The 19,189-nt window shown below is 40.0% G+C and overlaps 1 protein-coding gene across 3 annotated transcripts in view; it reads right to left on the minus strand.

The window, feature by feature from the left end:
• The window catches only part of LOC109433622 (mucin-5AC), an 87,552-nt gene that overhangs the window by 47,540 nt on the left and 20,823 nt on the right, over window positions 1-19,189 (minus strand). The gene's annotated exons all lie outside the window — the stretch shown is intronic.

A 19,189-nucleotide genomic window follows, 5' to 3' on the forward strand; every position in this document is an offset into this window, starting at 1 on the left:
GTCATCTGTCCCATTTTGACTTGTGAATATTGTCCCAAGTCAAATTCACATTCTGGCGTAATAGAGCATCATAAGATCTCATCAGTCTAATTTGGATGGCCTATATCATTTTGGCAATTGATTAACTAGAAGTCATGAATATTTAGACTCTTCCCTAAAAGGGACATCAAAATGTAAACTTCTCATATTAAATATTAAAACGAGATTAAGGATGTGCCCTTAGACTGAACTCCATATATGAAAGCAACTAATGCTGCAAACAAAAAGGCATCCTGCCAGATAGAACACGGTTACAGGATTGACTGATGGACCAACAACAATTATGAAACCTCGTCATCCTGGGATCGGAAATTGTTATCCACTGGTAACAGGACAAAATTTAGGTTCTGTATTGTATTTGTCCACATGTAATGTTCTAATTTATTACGCATTTGTAGTAATCCACTACAAGATGTTATATTTTAATATGCATTTGTAAGGCTTCGTTATATTTTTTCGTAATAGATGATTCCCGAGCAAAAGACTGAACCCTGATGCAATCCCTGTGGAAAATAGCAAAAGTGTTGGTGGACTTCCTTGTAGGCTTTCAAAAACATAATGTTCTCTAAGGAAATTCTGAAGGTATTTTGGAGAAAACTCCAGAAGAATCCCTAGAGGAATCCTGGAAAAAATCGGGAAAAAAATCTGGTGGAGTCTCTACAGAAATTTTTGAGGAAATTCTGAGCGGACTCCTAGCTAAAACTTCAGGAAGAAATGGGGGAATCTAGGAACAAATGAGGAATCTCTGAAAAAATCTTTGGAGATATTCGAAAACATATTCCTAAAGGAGCTCTTTAAACAATCCAGACAGGAAACTTGATAGGAATTCCTAAGCAAGTCCCCAAATAAATTCCAGGTGGACCCTTTGGAAAGTACAGGAAGAATCCTGGGAACCATCTGAGAATGAAGTCAGAAAAACAATGCCAGAACGATTCTTGGAAGAAAAGTGCGAAGAACTCCTCGCCGGAATCTCTCCGTGGAGGAATTCCGAAAAATATTTATGGAGTAATTCCTCGACATATTGGAGAAACAATGCCTGGAAGAATCCTAACACTAATCATGGGAGAAATCCTGGTAGATATTCCTGTAGGAATCGTCGGAGTTCAGATAGAAAAAATAATTCCGGGGAAATCCCGGATGGAATCCCAGAAGGATTGAGTAATAGGATACCCTCGAGGAAACGATACCATGTGAAATCCCGAAAGGAATCCCAGAAGCAATATTGAAGTATTACAGGAAAGAATACATTAAGCAATTTTAGATGCCTATAAGAATCTATCTGATATTTTGCCTGCTGTGATAGCTCCTGGAATTCTTGTTGGGATTCCTTCTATGATTGCTGTTGAGAAAAACATTTCACTAGATGATCGGGAAGATCATCGTTACTGAGTAAAATGTAAACAATAACAATTTGCCATTCATCATTCATCAGACACATCCAATGACGTCTGTCAGCCATCGAGCGAGAAGTGTGAGCGAAACTCACATCCAAATATAAAGTCTATTCAACATTGCATGCACGGTTGCATGAAGAGCATTACTAGACGAACATTTGAAAAGGGCCTATCTGCTTTGCGTAAACAAACATGTTTTTGACTCTGTAGGGCCCATCTGCATCCACCCACGCACATCAACACCCTTATCAGAAAGAGTGTTCTTCAAGTTATCTGTTAAGGGTGTTGATGTGCGTGGGTGGATGCAGATGGGCCCTACAGAGACAGAAACATGTTTGTTTACAAAAAGCAGATAGGCCCTTTTCAAATGTTCATCTAGATTAGTGGTAAACTTGAGTTTTGCAACTTGTATGCAATCTCTACGCAATATGAACTCGTATATGTGCCACGAGAGAAGCACGTGATAGTATTAATCCAACATGATCTTTCTGTATAAACATCACTATAGAAATAAGTCCACCTAATATGACCTGACGAAATGTGTTTCAATAAAAATTAACTCTAATGTAAGAAGTTAATCCGATGCTTAATTCCAGATTGTCAAATTCTTCTTAACAATTTCTGTTGGGATTTTTCGAAAGATTCCTCCCGGAATTATTTCGGAGATGTTTTCATGGATTCCTCCAGAATTCTTGCTGGGATTTCCCTAGGAATTTCTGGTGGGCAGGATGTTTTCACCAATTCCTCCAGCGGTTTGTACCAATAATTCCTTCTGTGATTACTCCAGAAATTCTTACTGTGTTTCCTCTTGTTATTGCTGCTAGGATTCCTCCTGGACTTTCCTCACAAATTCCTCTGCACATTTTTCCAAAGTTTTCTATCGCAATTCATCAAAAAATATCAGGAATTCCTCTGGAGATTTTTTCATGTCTTCCTGGGAGGATTCCTTGAAAAATTCTATTAGGGATTTATCTAGTAACTCCATTTGTGGTTTCTTCAGGGATTCCTCTAGAGATTTATCAACGGATTCTTCCAAAGAGTTTGGCAGAAATTGCAAGAACTTCTCCAGGGATTCTTCTAGGGATCTCTAGCGATTCGAACACCAATTTCTCAAAGAATTCCTTTTGGGATTTATCAAGGTATATCTCTAGAAACATCTCAAGGGGTAAAACTAGAGCTTTTTCCACATATTTTTTTGGAACAGTGATTCCCAAAAGTAGCAAAGTCGTCCTCTAGAGAGAGAAAATCGCATCGAAAGGTGCGAAAATGGGAAATGTTTGCATAACTCGAGAACTTATCGAGTAAATGTAACCAAATTCGGCATGTGGAGATGTTTGAGCACAAGAAACGTTTCCCTTTGAAGCGGGGGATGGTGGAGTTGCTCTCAGTTACAAATGAAACACAAGCAACCACGAGAATTATCCAGGCAACTTCAGCACAAAATGTGTAGTTCATGGATGAGAAGCATGTTCTGAAAGACGTTTGAATCCAATCGTAATCAAGAAAGGAGAATGCTTGAACTACTCCCATCTCTCAGTGATATATTTTTTAAAATAAAATTGAGTTTGCACGTTCTATGTAGCCATATAACTCACAAGCGAATGAAAGGCCAAATTCGTCCTCAGGGCGTCTGTGTTAATATGCAGAAAAAGTTGAAACTTGTGAAAATATTGAATATTGAATGAGCTTGGAAAAAAAATCAATTGTCAAAATAAAAATGGTACACAAAGTATGCCGACATACGCAGTATAAGATATTAAGTAGAAGCAACCTGAAACGAAGCAATCACTTTAACCCTTGGTCGTGTGTGCCCAGTCGAGAAAAACGACCATTACAAACGTGGTCTAGACTAGCGAGGTTGCATCCAGAGAGGTGAAAATGCCGTCTCCAAAGGGTTAAACCTTGACAAATCATCATCATTGAACCCATTATATCTTCATGGCCTTAGTTGTTCTATAACCCGAGTAAAGTACAGTAACAGTAACCAATAACAAACTGATAACTAGTGAACTCATTTTACAATTGTGTGTTATCAACTTGATAATTCATCTTCGAATGAGTTTAATCAGTTTCGTACCTTTTATTTTCGCCCTAATTGCTTATCCTTTGACAGATACGCGTATTTCGACTACCACTTGTTATCTTTCTCAGTGTCAGTTTTCCACTTGATAATTAGTAATCAATGACTGTTGCAAATATCTTTTTGATAACTAAATGAGTTTTCAATTGGATGAAATTGATAGATTAACAGAAGCTGTTATCAGGGTGCCTTTGATGATAACATAATGAGATATTTTAATGATATCACGGGTATACTTGGTTGTAATTATGTTTGTTATGTTGCCAGCTTATTCAACCAAATTGAGAACAAATTTAGTTATTTTTGTTACCAGATAACACAGTATGTTATCCGATTGTCATGAAACTTTGCTCGGGAAGCGATTCAGTATCAAAACATTAAACGAAAAAATATAACATTTAGCTCCAAGAGTGCTCCGTAGGGTTTCCAGGTTTCAGGTGGTTTTAGAAGCGTTCCAGGGATTTTTTAAGGGGTTTCAGGTGTGTTCCGGGGGTTTTCAAGCAGTTTCAGGAGCGTTCCAGGAAATTTCAGGGGTATTCCAGGAGGTTTTCGGGGGTCCAAGAGCGTGTCAGGGATGTTCCAGCGAGTTTCAAGGGTTTTTCAGCAGGTTTCAAACAGTTTTATGGGCGTGCCAGGGAGTTTCAAGGATGTTCCAAGGGGCTCTAGGGGGTCCCAGGGGTGATACATGTGTGTTCTAGGGGGTTATATGGGTTTTCAGGAGCATTCCATGCGGTTTCAGAGACGTTTTAGCGGGTACCCTAGGAGCGTTCCAGTTTTTATTGGGTGTCAAGAGTGCCCCAGGAAATATTTCCCTGATATACCCTGGATAAGCTTTGAAACCCCTCTTAAGCCCGTGAAACTTCCTTGCCCTCTCAATCCCCTGGAAACCCGTCCAGATTCCTCCTGAACTCCCTGAAAATCCTTGGAACCCCTCAGAAGTACTAGGGACCCCCGAAAACCCTAAAACCTTTCTGAAGCTCCCTGGAAACTTAAAAATGAAAATCTGATAAAATTAAAAATTTCGACTACCGGAATGAACCATTCAACAATTAGCGAAAATCGGTCAACATTAGGATGAGCAAGCTCAAGGATGCGTTCAACACTTGGGTTCCAGATATCCCATACAAATGTTTTATTTTCTCTTAGAAAATGGGAAGTAGAAGCAATGACTGGATTTAGACGTTCACTGGGTATTTTTCTACTACCGTTGAATTATTCTCTAAAAAAACAAATAAAAACAAAAATTCCAGTACTAACCATTTAACCTTTGGCGAATTACCCTATTTTCCCCCAAATAAAACACAATCCCCGTGGAGTAGCGTCGAACTAATAATACACATGCTTTACTCGTCTTAGATTAATTAGCCTTTAATTAAAATGTGACACAGTTGAATTTAATTAGTAATAATATTTATTTTTTCCGCTACTCTTTTTTTCCATTCCCTTTGTAGGCCCGGGAAATATCTCTGAAGAAATCCTTGAGAAATTCCAGGTATAATTCATTCGAGGAATACTAAAAAAATCTGAGGGATATTCCAGGAAAACTTACGAGAGACATCTCTGAAGAAATCCAGGAAAAATTCCTGCACGGTCGTAAAAATCACTTATTTCTTAGCTAGAGTGGAACAGCTCAAAGAATGAGTAAATCGCACTTACGGCGCAAGCGCTGACCTAAGTGCTAATATCGCGTCAATTCAAGCCGTTTTATATTCCTGACACAATGAAGTATATTATACGGCTTACTTACACTGATTAGATTTCACCTTCAAGTCCAGCAATGTGATTTACTCATTTTTTGTAGCAGTCCCTAGATCAGATTTGTGTGAATCTTGGATAACTTTTGCATGGCGTGTGACAAAATCCCAGTTAAAATTCCTGGAGGATCTCGGAGAGAAATACTGGGAAATGTCTCTGGGGGAATAATCCACCAATCCTTGGTGGGAAATCTCTGAAAGAATCCCGGGGGAAATTCTGGGAGAAATTCCGAGAAGAATCCTTCAAAATATCATTGAAGGAATCTCGGAAAATACCTATGGAGCAACCCCGGGAGAAATCCATAGAGGAAAATCTCTGAAGGGTCTCGACAGTTTCCTGGAGGAGGCCCAGGAGAATTTTGTTAGAATGATTCCGGGAGGAATCCCTGGAGCAATCCCAAGCGGAACCCTTCGTGGTATTCAAAAAAAAAATCAATTGGAATCTATTTAACCCTCCTAAGATGTTAGGTTCTTCGCACCACGATGACGTAGTGAACGTTCAGCGTGTCTGTCTGAGCCATATTGACCCCAACATCCTACTAGAGTTAAACGAAAGTCGGGAAATACCTTTGAATGAACCCCGGAAAGCTTTGTAGAAAATCTGAAATTGATTCCGGGAGGAATCAGAGGAGGAATCACGTGAGAAATTCATGGAAGATTCACTGGAGAAATTCGGAGAGAGATCCCGTGAGGAAGGAATCGTTTTAGAAATTTATATAAAATATAAGAAGAGTCCCGAAGAAAATTCCGGGAAAACTCTGAAGGAAGTCTGGGAATAAACTTATGCAAGAATTCCGAAGCATTCCCTGGGGTAATCATGAAATAAATCACAGAAAGAATCTTTGGGAGAAAGGAATACCGAATGAAATTCCGGTGGACTGGACAAATATTTTTTCCCTTGGAGAAATTCTAAAAAGAATTTAGAAAAAAAAAACTAAAAAATCTTCGGTAGAATCCCGGGAAACAGATCTGGAGGAATCCAATAAAAAAGCTAAGGAATCTTTGAAGTAATCCCGGAAGGAAATGCTGGAAAAATCCTGATAAGAATTATGTGCGCAACTACAGCGTATTTGGCCTCTCAGCTTCAATGTCATGCACGCTGGCTGTAATGCATAACAAGCGAGTACGACATCGGAGTTGAGGGGTCAAATGCGATTTAGTTACGCGCATAATAAAAATCCCTTGAAAACAAAAACCCTGAAGAAATCCTGGAGGAAAGTTCGGGATGAATCACAAGGGATATTTTGGGGAATCCCGAATCTAATGAGGAATCTTGGGGCAGAATCTGGCGAGGAAACTCTGAACCTCTTCAAGAAAAAATCAGGAGGAAATCCGGAAGCAATATCTGGAAGAGTCCCGGAAGGATACCCTGGAGGAATGTCAGGAGAAATCCCATGGGCAATTCCGAGAGAAATTCCTGATGGAATATTAAAGAATTCCAGGTAAGAATCGCTCTCTAAGAATTTGAATTTCTGTCGAGATTCACAAAAAAACTCCAGGAATGGCTGAATTCCACCTGAAATTTATTCAGGATTCCTTCAATTTCGGTCAGGATTTCTTGAAAACATGCTGCTATCACTTTTCCTAGGATTCCCACAGGTTTCATCAGATTTTTTCTCAGAAATTTCTTCGTAGATTCTTCCAGGAATTCTTCCGGAGTATCTTCAGTCATTTATCTTGGAGTTCCTCCAGAAATTATTTTGCAAATGAATTTTCCTTAAGAAATTACTCAGGCAATTCCTTCAATTATTACACTAGGCATTTTCCAGGGATTACCGAAGGAACTTTTCAAAGAATTCCTCTTGAGATTTCTGCAGGAATGGATTGGGAAGGTTCGAATGAATGGGATAGTTATGCTAAGGAAACGGCTAAGCAGAAAATTTGACGAAAAACGATAATAGCGATTGTAAGTTAGATTCAAGAATTTCAAAGTACAAACAACTATACAATAAACCTTCCAGAACCCCTGAAGAAGACCAAAAAAGTGGTCGAAACGTTGGGTAAAATCAAATAGTATCGTTTGATTTCCTCGAGACTGCTTAGCCGTTTTCGTAGCATAAATTTCTGCAGGAATATTTCAAGGAATTTTGCAGGGTTTCCATCACTAATACGTTAAGAAATTCCACTTGGGGGTCCAGGAACAGCACTAGAAACCTTCCTAAACAGTGAACTAGGAATTTCTCGTTTACTCCGGAGTTCCATTTCTAGGGTTTTCTCGGAAGATTCCTCTAGGGATGGTACTGATAGATGTTCGTGAATCTATGACAAAACCTCGAAGCGACAAAAGGTCGAAGAACAAAAAGTCGAATGCACAAAAGGTCGAAGGAATGAAAAGTTAAAGACAAAAGACAAATTTCATGTTTTCCAGTTTTTAGAATTTTCATTTTCATTTTTTCATTTTGCAGCATTTGGTGGGGCAATGAGAGCGCAAGTCAGTCCAAAGCCGATGATAAGGAGGGGTAATGGCTGAATAGTCTTTGCTGACCACATAAACGCCATGGGATAGGAAAAGGGTATTTTGGTGTGGGATTAGGGTGTTGGTGCAGACTTGACGATATCAATGCTATTCAGATGCAAAATAATTTTAAGTCTCAATAGTGAATCGCATACCTTCCAAAACCAAAAAACAATAATCCACAAAATACCAAGCAAGTCATAGAAAGAAAAAGCGCCCGATTGTTTATTTTGTCAATTATAACAAACGGAAACTTTTACCCTCTCCGACTCGCCAGTCACCCCGGAAAAAATATCCCTTCAGTTCTGGAAAATATATTATCCCCAATTAAGCCTTTAATCGAATTGTCCGCGTGGTCTTGTAGTACCCCTGCTAGGTAAGAATCAGTCATTGCCATACATATTAAATGCTAGACATGACCCCATGGATAGCATTTGCATATGTAAAAGCTTTGCTGATGTGACTTTCCTATTAGGCAATTCTCTCATCTCATGTTTGTCTTCAAAACCTTATCAAGCTTAGAAAATTGAAGTTGATAAACAATACATTACAAGGTTCGAATTCCCATAGAATGAGATCATTCATTCGCACTACAACACCATAGGAGATAATACCACATTGGCTGATTACAGTACAAATGTGAAAAATCTCCCTTTTCCCCCTATCCGCAACCCGGGGACGCGCCCTGTTGGATTTCGAAAGCCTCGGAGAATATTACAAACCTTCAATGGCATTCCCATAAACTAACCCACATTGCCCATTCAGGGGTCTGACTGGGCCTATTACCCTCCCTCAGTTTGTAATATTCTCTCCAACTTGGAATTATATTTTCCCGCCACATAAATGACTTCGACAAATGTTCGATATACTATGCAGCGTCATGATCAGTATAACTATATCAGATGACTTGGAGATCTGATTCTTACAGAATTGTTTGCCATTGATTATACATTCAGCTATTCTAATCATTACTGCAAAGGCCATCGACCACATGCCTGAAATCAAAGCTTCCTGGAAGATATAATTCAAGCCCAGGGCCAGTTTTTAGAATTTTACACAAAAAACGGCAATAAAAATTCTAATAAAAATAATAGAACCAAGTGATACCAAATTATTCAACAACTTCAAAAAATAACCGTTATTGAAAGATAGGAAAGTGTCTACTAAACCTTACAGTAGCTTAAACGCATCATTTTATTACCGCATTGCAGTTCGTAATAGATGTCCATAAATGATAGAATGTAATGCTATTGATTAAAGTTAGGTGTGAAAACAATACTATTTGAAAGAAAAGGCTATGGATAGAAGAAAGAAGAATCTTTGATTGGAATGTTGTCATTTGAAGCTCCAATCATTACTACGACTTAGTAACACCAATAAATTGTCTATGAATTTGAGAAGGGCCAATCTCTGCGTATAATATGAGTAAAGAATACGAAATTATTCACTTATACTGTATAATACGTAGGAACTACAAATCAATCCAAGAAGGGATGATCACTAAGCACAAGTAATCAATTAATATATTTCTGCAGTGTACATAATTAGGAAAAACAGCTATTGAATAAAAGAAGGTAAAATTTCTGATTGAAATATAAGTACTTAAAAAAATCAATTTTTATTTCAGCAGTAACACTTAAGGCGAAACTGGAAGCATTTCCTCATTTTTTTGGTTTTTGATTTTTTATTAAATAACGAAGCAATATTTTCAGAATCGGTTTTCGTGCATATGTAGAGTATGGGTCAGGGTATCTTTTGAATTTTTTACGCGGTAGAAAATGTTATTCGTTTTTGCAGAAACCATTTTTTAGTGAAATTTCGTTCAAAAATGGTTTCTGCAAAAACGAAAAACATTTTCTACCACGTTAAAAATTCAGAAGATACCCTGATCCATACTCTACATGAGCACGAAACCCGATTTTGAAAATATTGCTTCGTTATTTAATAAAAAATCAAAAACCAAAAAGTGAGGAAATGCTTCCAGTTTCGCCTTAAACGAACAGCCTATACATTTAAGAAAAAAATAATCTTGAACAAAAAATCAAACTGAATTGACATTAAATGTTAAATAATGCAACTTAAAAGAACAGCCAATAAACATGGAAAGAAAAAAATTCCTATAGAAATATTAGTGGCAAAAATACATATGATTTCTATAACAGCACCAAAATGTTTCCCTTAATGAGCAACGCAAATTTTGTTGTCCATTCGACCTTTTGTCCTTCGACTTTCAGTCCTAAAGCCACTGTTTCACCTTACCGAATGGGTGACGAAACGTCGAAAGACAAAACGTCGTAAGGACAAATAGTCGAAAAGTGAAAGAATAAGTTTCCTTTGAAAAAATAAAGAAAAACTGACTATTTGCCTAGATTACTCGTTTTCGACTTTTTGTCTTTTCGACATTTTGAAGCTAAGCCCACCTTACCCTACCCGTTTCTACGTTCCCCGGTGTACCTTACATATTATGCAATATTGTATCTAACATCTTGTTACAATATGTTAAACGACTTTCAAATGATTATACACTGCAAATTTTGTTTGCTGGTATTCAGCAAACTTCGCTGATTTTTTTTGTGCTGATTTCATTCAGCAATACAAATTTACTGAATATCAGCAATTATTTTTCAACTTGCTGAACCATCCAGCAATTTTGACAGTTGATCAGCAACGTTGTGCTGAAATCCAGCAAAAATTTTGCTGAAATTCAGCAATTTATTTTGCTGATTTTTTTTGTGCTGGAAGCGTATCGAAAAATTTGGTGTGTATACTATTGCACTCAAGTACTATATGTAATATATCTCAATAATAAAGCATCCAATCTAAATAAAACTTAAAAGCATCCCACTCTGATATTGTAGTATTCTTGAGCGAGGAGTATCTTTGTGCAAGCTACACGAAATACACGTGCAAAATGGTCATTGGCAGAGGAAGCTCTTTAGTAAATAACTGGGGAATAGTTCATAGAACACTGAGAAGCTGAGAAGTCTCAGTTGGGACGTTACGCCAAGAAGAATAAGGAGAAGAAGACCAAATCGGTAAACTTAAAAACTTGGCATGGAATGCTTTTGGCTTACGGCACTTTGACAATTAAAGCGAAAAGCTTACACTGACGTCTACTGTCATTTCGTTCAGGGTTTGAAGCTCACAATTCTCATAAGCGGCGAAGGGGGTGTGTTCCATAAGGGATATTATGTCGTGAACAAGTAGAAAATTATTAGTTCTAACATCGCGTGTACAATAACATTATTCACTTGAAAATTGCCAATTTTCATGTCCCGTGAACACCATTCTTTTCGCATTTTCAACCACTGTGCTATCGTCAGTCGGTATCCTTCCCCGAAGTAGAGAGCAAAGTGCAGCGCAGCCAAACGACTACGAAAATCGAAAGTAAAGCAACAACACCGCGCACTTAGACCAAGCCCACTCATGGGCTCAATCAAGCGTTTTAACGTTAAGTAGAGCCCCGAACAAAGAAGCGAACCGCACCGGTCGCTGCTAAGTAGGGCTCGAAAGCGAAAAGTTTACGTACGGTTCGTAGCAGGGCTTAGAATATAAAGACACGCAAAGTACGGTCTCTATCCGTAGGCTCGTGTGTTCTCTCGCGTTTAGCTCTCTGGGTAGCGTAAAGAGGAGACGAAAGAACATGAGTATGGATTTGTTGCCAGGTATATAGTTTCTAGAGAATGATTTTCTTGTTTTGTATAGGTAGGAATTTATTAGAGTTTGCATCAAATATTTAAAATTTTTATTCTTACTTGGTTTGAAATTTCCAACCAAATAATATCATAGATCGTTACACGAATAACACAACAAATTGTCTGACATACAATTGTGATAGAGTGATCACACAAACGCAGAAAAATAATAGGTTTAAATTGACAAGCTTTGCTTAAGTATGTTATGAATAAAGTTTTCCCTTCTTCACCAATTTTAGGATCATGCATAACGAAAATGTATCTATTTTCTCTTAAAAATAGTTACGATTGTTCATAATCGCACCTTTAGTTTTTGATTCGGCCGATCGTTTCGAAACTAATATTTGAAGAAATGTATAGTGATTCAGTAAGTTTTGCTATTTTAACACGTACATGTTTGAGCCGGGGTTTCTGCGCAGCAAGTTAAGTTTGGTTTCGCACATTTAGAAAAATGTCCAAATAAATAACTCGCGAAGTTCGTTCCGACAAGTTCTAAAATTATCGTCATCCGTCGCAGATTCCGGTGAGAAGATGTGCGTTTTTTCTAACCCGAAAAGATACCATTTGACGGTAATAAGTGACCACAAGGTTTTCTTTCTTCACTTTCCGGGCTGAGATCCCCCGCTTTGAAAAACCTTTGCCTCGCCTTTCGTCTTGTCGTGTATATTTCGAAAAAGGCAAAGAAGTTTTGGTTTGATTGCTGTTTTTGAAAATGGTGGTCGTCAGTGGGTGGTTTATTAAATATAAATTTAAAAATATGAATTAAATAAACGAGACATTAGGAAGAAAGTGTGCGAAATGAGTAACTTCACCCTTGTAGAAACAATAGGGCAAAGCAGAAACAAATCTGCGAAGACCCCATGTGAATTACACCGATCATACAGAATAGGAGGTTCGACATTAGATCTATAAAAACAACCCAACAATTGTGGAGATGCTTCCAATATTACCAATAAAAATCTAAAAAAATGTAGTCAGTGCCAAGTTTCATCAATTAAAATAGGCGGTGTGCAGGACTGCCATATTGTAGGTTCCTCGTTATAGAAAAAGCAAGGTGTTGGATGTTAAAATACAACAATTGTTGTATGAAGTGCCAAAAAGGAGAGTGGGCTCAATATGTACTTTGACAAATACGCAGTCTACTTCAAGCGCATAGAATCTGCTTCCAACAAAATATTCATATACCAGCACCCAAAACATCGCAATATATTAAGATTTCCGATTAATGCTTTGTAACTAAAAGGTTGTGACTGAGTATAGAATTAGCTGATGTTAAAATACACGTTAATGAAAAAAGGTTGCGCAAACTTATCGCAGACTGTTAGAAGACAGCTTCTACTATGACCAGGATTCAATAATCTTGACCTACGCGAAGTTGTAAAGGAGACAACTACGTTATAAATGTGTTGGAAATGCAAGGCATGTAATTATTCAATAAACCTAATTATTAAAAAAGATGCTCAAAATCTTAAATTCAGATAAATTTCTTGCGAGAAAGGCACTAGGACATCGAAGAGATGGATATTATTCTAGATAAAAATTCAACCTACAAGTCATACAGTAAGCAACAAACATATAATTTAAAAAAAGATTGCTTGAATTCCGGGATTAAATACAATCACACATTATTGAGAAAATGATATCTTTAAACGCACCAAAACTGGTACAAATGTCCAAGAGAATTATTTATTTGAGTTCTATTTTTACTAACTGTTTTCAGTCTTATCCAAAACCCCTTCTTTCAAAATATGAGCACAGATTATTATACTGAATAAGATTTGCAATAACACCATAGAAATACACACATTATTGCGATGATTTACAGAAGTGCAAAAAATCCGTTGGTACGGATAGAATAGAGACCACCGGTGCGCAAAGGCGACCGATCATTATTTTACTCACATGGAAACGAACGACCGGTGCGAAAATGGGTTGATAACGAAATTAAAAATGGTTAACGACGTGCTGTTGCGTGTGTAGTATGAAGCCCACGAGTGGGCTTGGTCTTAGGTAGGTCTTGAAAGCTTCCTATAGCGCTTCTTTGGTAGGCAGTCAGTGACGGGTGGTTCTGTCTTCTTGCCACCGAACTGCTTCCACACTTCTACTTGACTCATCGCCGCCGCGACCGTACGGCGTGCGACTCTTCCTGATGGGTTAGGATTGGGGGTTCAACCCCCTTGACGGTGCCCAACCCACCCACGCACGTGCCGAATCCGTATTATTCCAGCCCAGCCAGAGAGCTAGAGCTATATAAACAATCATGACAGAAGAACAACGACCAAGAACGCGACCATCCATCGTCATGGTCGTGCAGAGTGGCTTTGTGGCTTTTCTTTTGGGACTTTTGTTTCACGTCTTTCGTCCGTCGCGTCGGTTTGGACATAATTATTACCATCGTTAGTTGGGTATTTATTCGCGCTTTCACAAGAGTGATACAGATCTAATCGTGGTTGGCGCTCGGTAGGTCAGTGCCAATCCCCTCTCTGGCATGAATAGTGGGATGGATTGATGGATCATGATGATGATGGTGATGGAGATGAAGAATAAAGGAAAAAAGGCAGAAGAATGATTTCGACTTGGGTTGATTTTGAAAAGCCATTGAGCCAACCATTCAAAGCAGACCCAGACCAAGTCAGTCAGCTCAGCTATAGAGAGTTGACCAAATTGAGACGAGCTATTCTATTGTTGTGGAAAAGCGTGGGTGTGCCTATTTCTGTTTGGATATCGATCCGAGTTAGGAGCACACTTTAAAATAGGTATGTTATATTTTCATTGTAAAATCACACAATACGCACTTATATTTTATTGCCGACCTCAGCAAACGGATTATTGAGAATTGAAAGACCGAAAACTCGGTAATATCTGTATAGCGAATTTCGGTTTAAGTTTGACCGAGATGCCACAGTACTTCTTCCTCTTCTTTGTGGTGTAACGCCCACACTGGGAAAAAAGCCTGCCGACTTAGGTGAGCACTTTCACAGTTATTAATTGAGAACTTCATCTGCCAATGTCCATTTTGCATATGTATATCGCATGCTGGACACGATGATACTCTGGAAAATTGGCCTAGCTCAGCTCTTTATTTTCCATTTCAGGGGGTAGAGAAAATCTGTTCAATAGATACCTGAGCAGAAAGCTTAGGGTGGGGCACTAGGACCACCTCTAAAGCCAACGTTGGAGACAGGATTCTCGATCCACCAAGAACCAGAGCATTATTACGACTACCCTTCGTCTCCAGAACCACAACAAGGTATTACAGCTACGGAATCGTCACTTGCCCAAACACATTAAGAACGGCAATGAAAAATGTTCAATGTATGGAGCTCTGAACGGTGTCAACGGCATTGTACTAAAAAGCACTATTTTCCAAAAATCTTGAAAAACTCAGAACGGCAGCGACGAACCAAAACATTGGCTTCTTCTTTGGAATGTTATTTGTGTACGTTGTGTACATTGATTTTGAAAGGTGATGCATCTGATTGTAGTGATACAGAATTCTATATTACTACTCTGATGTTTCTGGAGAGATTCTATAAGGAGTGTGTTCAAAGATTACTTTGGGAATTACTTCAGAAATTCCTCTAAGTATGATTTCAGGAATTTCCTTAGATCCTCCCGGAATCCCTCTCCTTCTAGGTTGTTCAATAGGAGTTCGTTCCGAAATTCCACCAGAAGTACCTTCCGGGATTCGTCCAAAAGTTCTTTCCAAGATTCCTCCTGGAGGTCCACCAACGATTCCTCCAGAAGTTCCTTGCAGGATTCTTTAGAAATACCTTAAAGAGGTCCTTCGAGGATTCAATGTTCCTTCCGAGCTTGCTAGGATCCCTCCAGGAGAACCTTTCTCAGCTCGGGACATAAACCACTGCGATCAAAATTTGATCTATTGTGATACATTCCATGTCCTTTGTATAGTGCGTGTCGTATTACTTCATCACTATTGAGAAGTAAGTTATAAAGTATTCGGTTCTGTTGCAGTAGACATTTACAACTTAATCGCAAGGAAGGATTCTGATTGACAGGTTCCGCATTTGACACGCTCTTTTTTCAGTCAAAATCGGATTCCTTAACGAAAAAGTCCAGAAGATCTTTCACCGTAACGCAACCCAAAAGTTTATTCTTCGAATTAGTGTAATCAGTTTCGTAAAGGTACGAAACTGATTACACTCATTTGAAGAAGGTATTCTGCTTAGAGGTTTCGAAATTTCGGGATTCGTCCAGTTCCATCCTAGATACTTCCGAGAGTTCCATCCGAGCTGCCTAAAAACTTCATGCTAGGATTCGTCCCGCAGTTTACCCGAGTTTACTGAAGTTACATGAGAAATTCCTTCAGAATTTGTTGATGGAATTTCTCCAGGAAGTGCTTCAAATAGGTACCCCGGAAGAAATTCCTGAAGCAATCAAGGAAGAAGCCCCTGAAGAAAACCCAGTAGTAACTCCTAGAAGATTACCGGATGCAATTCTCAAGGGAATCCTGAAGGCAATTCCAGAAGCAAACCGAAAGAAATTCCTTGAGGAATAATGGAACAATTCCTGGAACCGTATGGAATTCCTGGAATGATTTCAGATGCGTTTTCAGAAAAAGAAATCTCTGAGGAATCCTTTAAGAAATACATGTAGAAATTCAACAAAAAAAATCCTGTAAAAAAAACTAAAAACTGACGAAATAACCCATCAAGCATTTCTTGGAGGATTCCAGAAAGAAACTTCTGGAAGAATCCTGGGAGGAATGCCTGAAAGAATCTTTTTAAAAAATCTGGAGAAGCCTCGGAAGGAATTCTTGAAGAAATCTTAGAAATAACTCCTGGAGGTATTCCAGAAGGAACTCCCGGAGGAATCCCAGAAAGAACTTCTGGGGGAATTCCGGACTGAACTACTGGTTGAGATCCTGAAGAAACTCCTGAGGCAATTGCTGAAAGACATCCCACAGAAATTTCAGAAAAAAATCCAGAAAAAAAACAATCCGTAAAGGAGTTTTTTGTCTGTATTAACGAGATTTTTAACCCTAGGCTAGTTCATCTCGGGAAACGTAAAAGAGTGCCTTGAGGAATATGAGAAGCTACTCGTGGAGTAATCCCTGAAGGAACTACTAGAGGAATCCAAGAAAGTATTTCTGTAGGAATCCTAGAGGGTATTCCGGGAGGAAATCCGGAAGGAATTCTTGAAGAAATCTTAGAAGTATCCAGAAAAAGCTCGCGAAGAATCTCAGCAAGTGGAATGCTTTGAAGAATGAATTTTCAGAAAGAGGAATCCCTGGAAGAATCTTAGTTGGAACTCCTGTAGCAAATCCAAGAGGAGTTCGTGAAGGATTTTCCGGAAAATATCCTGTAGAAATCTCAGAAGCAATCAACGGATGAATGCCAAGGATTACTGGAGATATGCTATTCTACAGCTGGTGAATTCGCAGATATATTTAAAACAACAGAGAATGATAGGACACATCTGAATGAACAAACAAGCAGTTATTTTTCGGTATTTCCTGCACAATCGACGAAGAGCCCTGGGACTACCGTCCTTACTACTAGTCTAGCCACTCCTCGACGTCATGCACTGTCTCTGGTGTAGTTCCGAGACGATTCAAGCAACTGCCGAACTAACTGTCTTCCAGCCAATCGTGTCTGGGCTCGTCATCTGTACAATATTGTCCGGGGTTGTGGTCCTAAAGCGTATAGTTCCGCTTTTTCCAAAGCCGCAAACTAAGGGCCTTCGGACATCTGTGTAGATGAAAACAGCCATGGCCTGATTGAACCACTGTCTGGTGGAAGGTTTCTGATGACCCAACTAGCTGGAGTAGTAATTAACCTGCGGATCCACCCAACCCATCTGTCGTAGAACTGTCCCAGGCTCGCTGACATTCGGTCATTGAGTCTAAGAACTCGTATCATGATGCGGAAAGAGCCACTTTCCAGCATCTCTGAAAACTACTCAGTGGAAGCCATTCCCACTGTAAGTTGGTCATGAAGACCTTGTAAGGATCACCCACGGCTTCGTATTGGAACTCTAACAGATACATATCCTCATAGCCTCACTGCAGGCCTTTTTGCTTGTCCTTATCTCGGTCTTCAGCGCAACTTTGGCAGCCGCGAACACTACCCGTCATTTACCCAGCTGCTCTTCAGGACGTGCTCGCTACATTCATCACCTAACCCGTAGACAGGCGCGGCACTACTGGTTCGCAACAGGTTAAGTCTACCGATATGTCGATGGTCTCCCATTTCTAGGGTTAACTTGTGGTTGAACCACATGTACGCGAGAGCTTCACTACCAACTGTTCACCGGTTAGACTGAGAATGTTTCGCTCACGGCGGAGTACCTCCCTGAATACCTCGTCGTTGAAGTATAATGCCTTCTACCTGTGAGGGTTTGGTCTGGGCAGTGGGCATAGTAGCCCCTTCTATCGCCTGCTGCCAACTGTTTTTGTAGTCGATACTATAGCGAACGGCCAGGGGATCGCTGGCTGTGAGTGTAGCCATCGTCTACCCTCCAGTTCAACCTATTAGTTAGGTCTGGACTACCAAAAAAAGTAACATCGACAATTGACTCCGCTTCGTTAGAACTAAAGTTACTTTTAGGGTACCGATATTAGCCAGATCGTCAACTAGCATGACCATTGCCTCTAGCAGAATCTGACTCCGCTAATTCGTAAAACGGCTTTTCTATTTCACGGCCCAGGCATTGAAGTCCGCCACTATTACCACCGGCTTTCAATCTGCCAGCACCGCCTTCATACAGTCCAGCATCTGCGTAAACTGCTCGACCGCGGAGGCGCATAACAGCTACAGAAGAAGACCAACTCCTGGACGGGATATTTACCCGTCCTCCATATCTCTGCCATATTTACGGTCCCATCCGCTGTACCAAGGCTACCTGTTTCCTTGCCGGACTCTTCCATAGTCGAACGGCTGCGGTGGCCACTGGCTCCTCGCACTGTTGCCGTAGTGCCGTGACGAGCTCTTCCACTTCAGTGACCTCGTCTCGGTTCTTTATTTTCAGACTCGCCTCTGCTGTAAGAGACCTCACCTCGACAACCTCGCCAAAGACTTCTTCCGCCAGACTTTTGAAGCCGCGGCGTCCTTATGCCCCTTGTCGCGGTTGAGCTCGAGGATCATTTCACCTGTACGAGTATGTGTAATACAAAGCACGTAAGCTCCCAGATCTACGAGCTTGGCGTCGCTCCTCATCGCCTTGAAGACTTCCGAGTACTTGGATTCTTCAGTCTTGATGACGAGCGCGTCACTCTTCTCGCGCTTGGCACCTACCTACGTCTCTTAGGTCAGGTGTTCCTATACAACTATGGCCCAGCGAAGGGACGTTCTCCCCCTGGTTGCTGAGGATCAATCAGTGGTCGCAACTCCCTGATCCCGTCGATCCTTTTCGGGTCCACCCTTCCCATCTTTCCGGAACGCCTGACTAGGGCCCGACTTGTCGGCTTTATTGCCAACCTTCGGGATTAACAGCTGCCTAGCCTTGCGGGCACCGCCTAGTAGCTCCTCACCTAATGGTTGCCTCACATACTTCTGCGATTGCTAGTCGTAAACGATCGCATCCGTCACATTTTTTGGGGTAGCCCAAAGCAAAGGCGAAAGCAAAGGCCTCCGTCTGGTTAGGCTTCGGAATCTTTGACTTCACGGATTTTGCCGCTGCAGATTCCATTGCCTGGTCTTGCGCGGCTGTCGTAATTGATTTTCGAAGTCTCTACGGGGTCTGCTTGAGTTTCTTTTTAATGTTGGACTTCAAGGACATAATGCCAATGATGGATTGAGTCAAGCACGGGT

Source organism: Aedes albopictus, chromosome 1 (genome assembly GCF_035046485.1).
Source record: "Aedes albopictus strain Foshan chromosome 1, AalbF5, whole genome shotgun sequence".
NCBI classification, from domain to species: domain Eukaryota; kingdom Metazoa; phylum Arthropoda; class Insecta; order Diptera; family Culicidae; genus Aedes; species Aedes albopictus.